Raw genomic sequence first — 8,386 nt, 5'->3', positions numbered from 1 at the left:
TTGTTGATGAGGACATGTATAGTATTCACAACTGGATTGGTCTGAGAAGTATTTCATGATGGGTAAAGTCTTTTTATGAGCAAAATGAGAAATAGTGATCGACTATTTTAAAAAATAATTAGAATAATAATAATAATAATAATTGGGAAAATCATAGAAAAGATATTGAATGTTGAAGTGGGGAGATTAATGTCTCTGTATTGACTGACATGCATGGCATTCCCTTTTGAAAAACCAATGTAATACACTGTAAAGTTATATGTAATCCAATGTAATATAAAGAAAATTATGATGACAATAAAAATTAAATAAATAAATAAATAAATAATTTTTTAAAATGGAATAAAAAATGTATAATGGTGTTGAAAGACAATGAACTAGTCAGTAATCTTATTCTTTTTTAAAACAATGGACACTATTCATTATCTAAGTCTCCATATATGTATGTTTCTGCATATAATATAAATAACATATATGTTTTATTTATACCTAACATTTGTAGCTTGAAGATAATTTTATATAATATTTTGTATTGCAGCATTTTGATAACTCATCACATGAAGGCAGGTGTGCAATTTTCTCCTATAGCAGTCAGTGTTCAAAAGTTTTTAAGTTTAGAGCATTTCAGATTTCAGACTTTTAGATTAAGAACGCTCAACCTGGGGACCAGCAGTTAGTGTAATGGCTATGTCACTGGACTCCCATTTAGTCAACCACGGTTTGAGTCCCGAACCTGGTGGCTTAAACTCATGCCAAGTGCATGTGCATGTGTGTGCGGCATGGCCATCCCCCTGGGGTGGGGGGTGATTTCTCACTTTCTGTCTCTCTGTCTTTCTCTGTCTTTCTGCGAACGCATGCACCCTATAGCAAAAAGTCTCCCAAACAAACAAACAAAAAAAGAATGCTCAACCTATATATAACTTTTTTATTATTTTAGAGGGGGATTTTTGCTATAGGATACATGTGCTTGATGGGGAGAAAGAGATATACAGAGACAGAAAGTGAGAAATCACCCTTCAGGGGGGATGGCCATGCCACAATTCATTCTCCTCTAGTCTCCTTTCAAGATTTAAGCACACATACATATGTTCCCAGCATAAGTTTTAAGCCACTGGGTCCAGGACTCAAACTATGGTTGACTATGTGGGAGACCAGTGACGTAACCATTATGTCATTTGCTGGTTCCTAACTAATTTTTTTTTAATTGGAACTATTGTGATTAAAACTACAGTCAGTAGACCATTCAAAGGAGTGGTGGTTAAGGCACTAGATCCCGCACGGTCAAATACATGCCTTGAGTCTTGGACCTGGTGGCTGAAAGAAACTGGGACTATGTGCAAGCATGCCCCAAATCCCAAGAGAATAGAAGAGATTGTGACACAGCCATTCCCACAGTGGGGGCTTTCTCACTTTGCCTCTCTTTTTCTCTCTCCAGCAAAAGCAAGCATACCATAAAAAAAATAATAATAAAGTTAGGAGTTGGAGTACCCTGAGTCTCACCAGATTGAAGCTCCAAATCCCTGAAGCTATTCATCAGGCTCCCCCAAAGAATTCCTAGAAATCTCACAACATGGTTTAAAAAGCACTGCCTTCAACCAACCACTTTTAACCATTTTACCAAAATGTGAATTAGTTTTTGAAGTCAGCTTTCCAAAAGATGGTTACCAGTACAATTTAATAATACACAGAAAAAGGATACAGGTAGGACCTAAAAATAGAGATCAGGTCCAAAGTCTCTGATTCTTCAAGGGAATAGAAGGTAAGACCCCTCTGAATTCTCTGACTGGCAAAAAAAGCCACAGAGTCAGTATCTCCCCTCAGATTTTAATCATAGACTTCACAGATCAAGAGACTTCATACAATTACAAGGCAGTCATGTAAAGCAAATTTTCACATTCCAAAAATAAATTCCCACTAAAACAGGAACTTCTAGAAATTAATTGAATAATAAAGCACAGAATAAAGTAAAAAAAAAAAAAATAATTGTATACTTTTGGAATTCTAAAGTACTCTTTCACAACACTCATTTAACTCTTTTGTTCTGTAGACATTTATTGAGTACCAGGTGCCAGGCATCCAATTAGATACTGTTGGAAAAGCTAGCTAATTTCATGGGTAGCACATAACCCAATGAGACACACATAAGGAAACTGAGACTCTGAGCATGTAAGTTTCTTGCCCAAGTTCACAAACAAGTAAAAAATGCCATTAGAGGGACCAGCAGATGACGTAAGGGTTATGTCACTGGACTCCCACATAGTCAACCACAATTGGAGTCCCGGACCTGGCAGTTTAAACTTTTGCTGGGCGTGTGTGCGTGTGTGCCCACGATCCTGAGAGGAGAATGGAGGAGAAGGGATTGCATGTGACCATCCCCTCTTACTGTGTGGGGTGACCTTTCACTTTCTATCTCTCTACCTCTCTGTCTCTCTGGTGAGTGCATGTGCCCTATAGCAAAAATCTCTACAAAAATGTAATCAGAATTTAAACCCAAGTAAGACCTCGTCCCAGTTCTCAAGAAATTCCCTGTGTGGCCCAAGAGATAATTATGTTAATAAATACATAGGTGCTTGCATTTGTAGATTCATATTGACAACTCTCCTACTTTAACAGGGCATTTTTCACCATTCTTGAGAGAAACATGGGAAATGGAAGCGAAAGAAGACATCAGCCAGGTAAATCTGTTCCCACACTAAAGAGAGGCAGGTGACAGTTCCTTCCTGTAAAGAAAACAGCAAGTGTATCTCTTTCACATTCTCTGTGTCTGAAGTGCTGTCACCTAACAGGCAGCTGTACTACATTCAGGACATCTGCCTTTACAATGTCTTGCCAGAGAACTATTTTGAAGATTCCACTCTTAAACACCTTCAATGTTTTTGCTAACGCTGTGGTCCTAAAGATGCTAAAGAGCCATTAAACCATATTGATGTCAATTGCAGCTCTAAAGGCCTTGGTTAATTTTGTTCATTGCAGCAAAGGGAAAGAAACAGGACCTGCTTTTGGCACGAGAACGTCTCTGGCTTCCTCCTCGTGCCAACAAGCCTGACTTGAAACATTTGTAGAGGTTTTCAGCTGCTGCAGACCACTTCTCTGCAGCTCAGCAGATGGTTAGAGCGTTCGCTGAAGCAACAGAGGACATTTGAGGCTTCAGGAAATGTAGCAGGTACTGCCGGTTTCAAATTAAAACTATGCCTAACTTTTTTCCATTGTTTTCCTTTATCTTGATGTGTAAGATATTTCTCCCCTATCCCCTACCTCTTTCTCCACTTACCATGTTGGGAGAATATGCCAATGAACTGGAGAAGAGGTTAGACCAAAAAAGATTAGAACATGGCAATTAAGGAGAATATTTCTGGACGTTGTATACAGGGTGCTGAGAGAATGTCACGTGTTAACATGTTTGCTACTTAGAGCACATGGTATTTTTCTCCTGTGATTGTGTCATTTTACCTTCCTATGAATCCTGGAGTCAGACATGGAAGAATCTCATAGGATTTGAGATCCGAGATATTTTAATGAACATGTATGGGAAAGTTTATAGAAGTATCTCGGAGGAATTAGAGATAGGTTGAACTTCGGGTAACTAGTGTGAAGGTTCTTGGATTGCCCTCCTCTGTAGGTTCCACTGTGCTCAACCAAGAGAAATTGTCTTGCTACCCCCTTTTTCTCCATTTACCTTGTCGGTAGGCTACTTTTTTCTGAAATTTTCACTTTCCCATTCCATATTAATTCTAAAATTATGCAGCATTCTACTCGTGGGTCTTTTTTTTTTTTTTTTAGAGGTTTTTGCTATAGGGAGCATGCACTTGCCAGACAGACAGAGAGAGAGAGAGAGACAGAAAGCGAGAAATCACCCCCGGGGGGGGATGGCCATGCCGCAATCCCTTCTCCTCCATTCTCCTCTTGGGATCTTGGGCATGCACACACACGTGCCCGGCGTGAGTTTCAAGCCACCAGGTCCAGGACTCAAACCGCAGTCATGTGGGGATTCAGCGATGTAAGCACGATGCCATCTGCTGGCCTCAGTCATGACATATTTTCTATGCAAAAATGCATTCTGTTTCCCTACGACCCACCAACATATTATTTAAAAGAACTTCATCCACCTTCCTATGACATAGTTGAAGAAACTGAGGTTCGAACCTAGGCCATTGGGTTCTCCAGCATGTGCTAGGCTTTCATATTGTAGATGGTAATCAATAGATTAGAGATGGCTCTGTCAGCGGCTATTTTACTTTGAGAAAATATCGTACATTTCATAGAGCAGAAGTCATTTGCTACTAATCAAGGGATTCTTCAGGTGTACATGTAGAAAGAAAAATGTATCAAAGAAAACCATAGTAAGAGCAGGCACAAGAGGCAAAGGAATCTTCCACTGGGTCACTCCATCGCCCTTCCCTCTGCTTGGTCCAAGAGCTGCTGTAACTGACCCAGTGATGAAGGATTTTGTAACATCTCTTTGTGAAGATTAACTAGGAGTTCCCAGTAAACACAAGTGCCCCATGACTCAGTGAGCTTAAAATATCCCACAGACTCAGAAGCCACAGCTTATGAGTGTGCCAGTTCTAGTAAGTCTTTTCTGATTTTCCTCCTTCTTTTCTCGCATACGGGGCCTCCAGTCAGTCAACATTGAATGCAGGAAGAAGGAAATTGGACACCGAGAAGGAATCTACGGTTTGCCCTGTTCCAGTGCCTGTTAGCAGCCCTCGCTATAGACGGGAAGATGATTCGATTCTAAATTAAGTTCAGTGTTTTGATCGTTATATGGGACAGGATGTCCCAATTTTTGAATTCCGACTGTGCTTTGGATTTAAAGTGGTTGTAGAATTTCGAAAGTCATGGGGACTACAGATTTTTTAACTAGGGTCAGAGAAAAAATACCTTTAAAATTTAAAGGGGCAGCGGAAGTTGCAAATAAGGATTTCTTTTTTCTATTATATTCTATATGCCATGCTTGATTAACTTGTGTAAGAAAATCACCACGGGAAGGAAGAGTATCTCCACCTACATAATTAACTAGCAAAAACACGGAGATAGAAGGGACAGGAGCCCAGCAGGCATGGCAATGCCGAGCTGCATGTAACCACGTAGAACTGTGGGTCTTTTTTAAAATCCTCCATCTCCAGGGCCAGCAGATGGTGTAGCGGTGATGTTGCTGGACTCCTACATGGCTGATCATAGTCCGACTTCCGTATCTGGTGGCTTCAAAATCATGCTGGGTCCATGTACGTGTGTGCCCAAGATCCAGGGAGGAGAAAGGAGAAGGAAGTGCAGCATGGCCATCCTCCCTGAGGGGGGATTTCTCACTTTGCCTTCCACTGTCTCTGTCTCTCTCTCCAGTGAGTGTATGTACCCTAAAGAAAAAAAAATTTTATAAAGCAAACAAAATAAATAAATAAAATTCACCTTAGGTGGGGGTGAGATAATATAAGTGAAGTCATTCTGCAAATTATAGTCTATACCTGCGCCAGTCCTTGGTGTGGTGGGTAATGTGACTGGATTCCACAGGGCTGACGGTGCAGGTGGAGCTTGTAAAACATGCCAGGCATGCATGCCGTTTGCCCAGAATCCAGAAAGGAGGGAGAGATGGAAGAGGAGAAGGGATTGCGATGTGACTGTTCCCATGGCGGAGGCTTTCCCTCCTCTCTGATTCTCTCCAGCAAGCACACTCTCCCTCTGACATTTTTTTTAAAAGTTGACACAGGTAAAAACTATATATTTTGTATTTTGTCCATATAACTATTCCAATGATTATTATATTTTTCCACATACATTTGTTTTTAAATACAAATTTTCTCTTCTAAAGGAGTCACACTTGCATATTTATAATTACTGGCTTGTTCTTTGAACACAACATTTTTTTTTTTTAATTTTTTGGAGAGGTGTTTGCTATAGGTCGTGTGTGCTCGCCTGAAAGACAGAGAGAAATGGAGAGACAGAAAGCGAGAAATCAACCCCCAGCGGGGATGGTCATTCCGCAATCCCTTCTCCATTCTTCTCTTGGGATCTTGGGCACACATGCACGCGTGCCCGGCATGAGTCCGAGCCACGGGATCCAAAACTCGAACTGCAGTCAACTACATGGGAGTCCAGCGACATAGCCATTATGCCAACTGCTGGTCCCAGGAATACACCATTTTTAAAAATAGCATTGCAGGAAGTCTTGATAAGGTTTTCATACTGGGATCTTTTATAATTTAATTATACAACTATACAACCAGACAGAAATTATTTGGAATCCCATTGAAAAAATACAGACACATGCACTATGGTAGCATCCATTTATCTTTTGAACTGGGATTTTATGTACCCAGTGCTACAAGATTCACCCATTAAAAAAGATCAGAGCATAGAAGGCTGCTAGTTTATGAAACTTTTGCACTGCCAGAGCAGACATTTAAATTTAATACATAACTTTTTATGTAAACTAAGCTCTTTTGCGGAACAAAGTGAGATAAAGAGATAAATACATCAGCTATGTGTATAAAGTGATAGCATGTATATACATTTTTTTTTTAGAGGTTTTTGCTATAGGGCACATGCGCTTGCCAGAAAGACAGAGAGAGACAGAGAGATAGAAAGTGAGAAATTAACCCCCAAGGGGATGGCCACGCCTCAATCCCTTCTCCTCCATTCTCCTCTCAGGATCTTGGGCACTCACGCACATGCGCCTGGCGTGAGTTTAAGCCACTGTCTGGGAATAGAACTGCAGTTGACTACGTGGGAGTCCAGAGACATAGCCATTATGCTAAATGCTGGTCCCTATATATAAATTTTAAATACACAGTATTGTAAGTCATATTGTTTATAAATTATATGAAAGTACATGGAGACACTAAAATTTCTGGTAGTAATTAGATAGGTTAGGGGAATAAGATGTCAGTTGGAAGGGAAATGGAACAGGGGAAGATGTTTAAAACAGACTGATTTTTGTTTGTAATATTTTCTGTCCTATATTAATGGAATCTTGAATACAAAGTAATAAAATCCTTGATGATGTATTCCAGAGGCTGGAATCAAGAATATTTATTGTATTCTTCTTTAAATTTACCTATATTGTTAAATCTCTCACAAGAGAGTCAAACATGTAAAGGCACTGTGGAACTGTGTATAAGTTATGCTTTCTATTTCAGAAAATTGATAACCTAAAAGTGAGCAAGCGTGGCTGAAGTGGGACAGATAGGAAGTGAATAAGGACTAAGGAAGAGTCTATATTGAACAGTATGCACTGTGAGACGCGAAACACGGTCTTATCATCGAGTCCCAGCACCTTGAACAGCGGTAGAGGCTCAATAGCATGTATTTGTCTGATGCAAGTGCTGAGATCCAGAGATAAATGTAGGCTTAATTAACCCGCAGGTAGCTTTCCAGTTACCACTGGAAGCATGTTATCTGTTGTCTCAGGTTTGAGGAGCATATAATGAACTGTAGTCCTAGACCATAAAACCCAAGAACCTGTGACAGATGAAAAGAACGATTAGATGAGGTCAGATAAATGAGAGCTGTAAGGTATACCCGAGTCATCAAAAACCTTTGCATATTTTTCTGATCAAAAGTGTGTGCTTAAGGCACTGGATTCTCAAACGGCTGACTGTGACGAGTCCCAGACATGGTGGCTTGAGAATCACGCTGGGCATGAGTGCATGTGTGCCCAAAATCCCGAGAGGAGAATGGAGAAGGGATTGTGGCATGGCCAACCCCCCAGGGAATGATTTTTCCCTTTCCCTCTCTTTCTGTAGCAAGTCCATGGACCCTGAGGCAAAAGCCTGAAAAAAAAAAAAAATGTAAAGATTACTCCTCGACCATTCAAGATAGAAAGAAGTGTGTCCTGTTCAAAAGTGCTCTTTGACCATCACTTGTGTAGAAAACACTCGTAGTTTTATTTATTTATTTGTTTATTACCAAAGGGTGTATGTACTCACCAGAGAGAAGGGAATGCGGAGGGAGAAAAGCATCCCCAGCGGGCATGGTCACACTGCAATCTCTTCTTCGTTTCTGTTTCTTTTAGGGATGTTAGGAATTCAGATGCACCTGGCCCATTTTTCAAGCTGCTTGGTCCAGAACGCCAATGACATGATCAACCATGTAGGGTCCATATCCTTCTCCTCTAGGCCACAGACTGGCCCACCCATAGAGATGTTTAAAAATGAAGGATTCTGACCACATTTTAAACCAACCAGGTCAGATAGCCTGGGAATTTGACTCTAGGCAATGTATTTTAATTAACTTCCGGGTGTTCCTTATTAAGAACCACTGGGTTATTGAACAGTGACTCGCTGGTGTATCCAGGCATGAAACATGAGTATGATGGTCTCTGAATCCTCGATCATAAGGCTATAGTTTGGGAATTAAGGAAGAGATGTTCCATAGAATTAAATAAAACCCT

Source organism: Tupaia chinensis, unplaced genomic scaffold, assembly GCF_000334495.1.
Source record: "Tupaia chinensis unplaced genomic scaffold, TupChi_1.0 Scaffold144465_1, whole genome shotgun sequence".
In the NCBI taxonomy this organism is placed as follows: domain Eukaryota; kingdom Metazoa; phylum Chordata; class Mammalia; order Scandentia; family Tupaiidae; genus Tupaia; species Tupaia belangeri.
The sequence above is the reverse complement of the archived record's forward strand: the minus strand, read 5'-3'. Positions refer to the sequence as shown.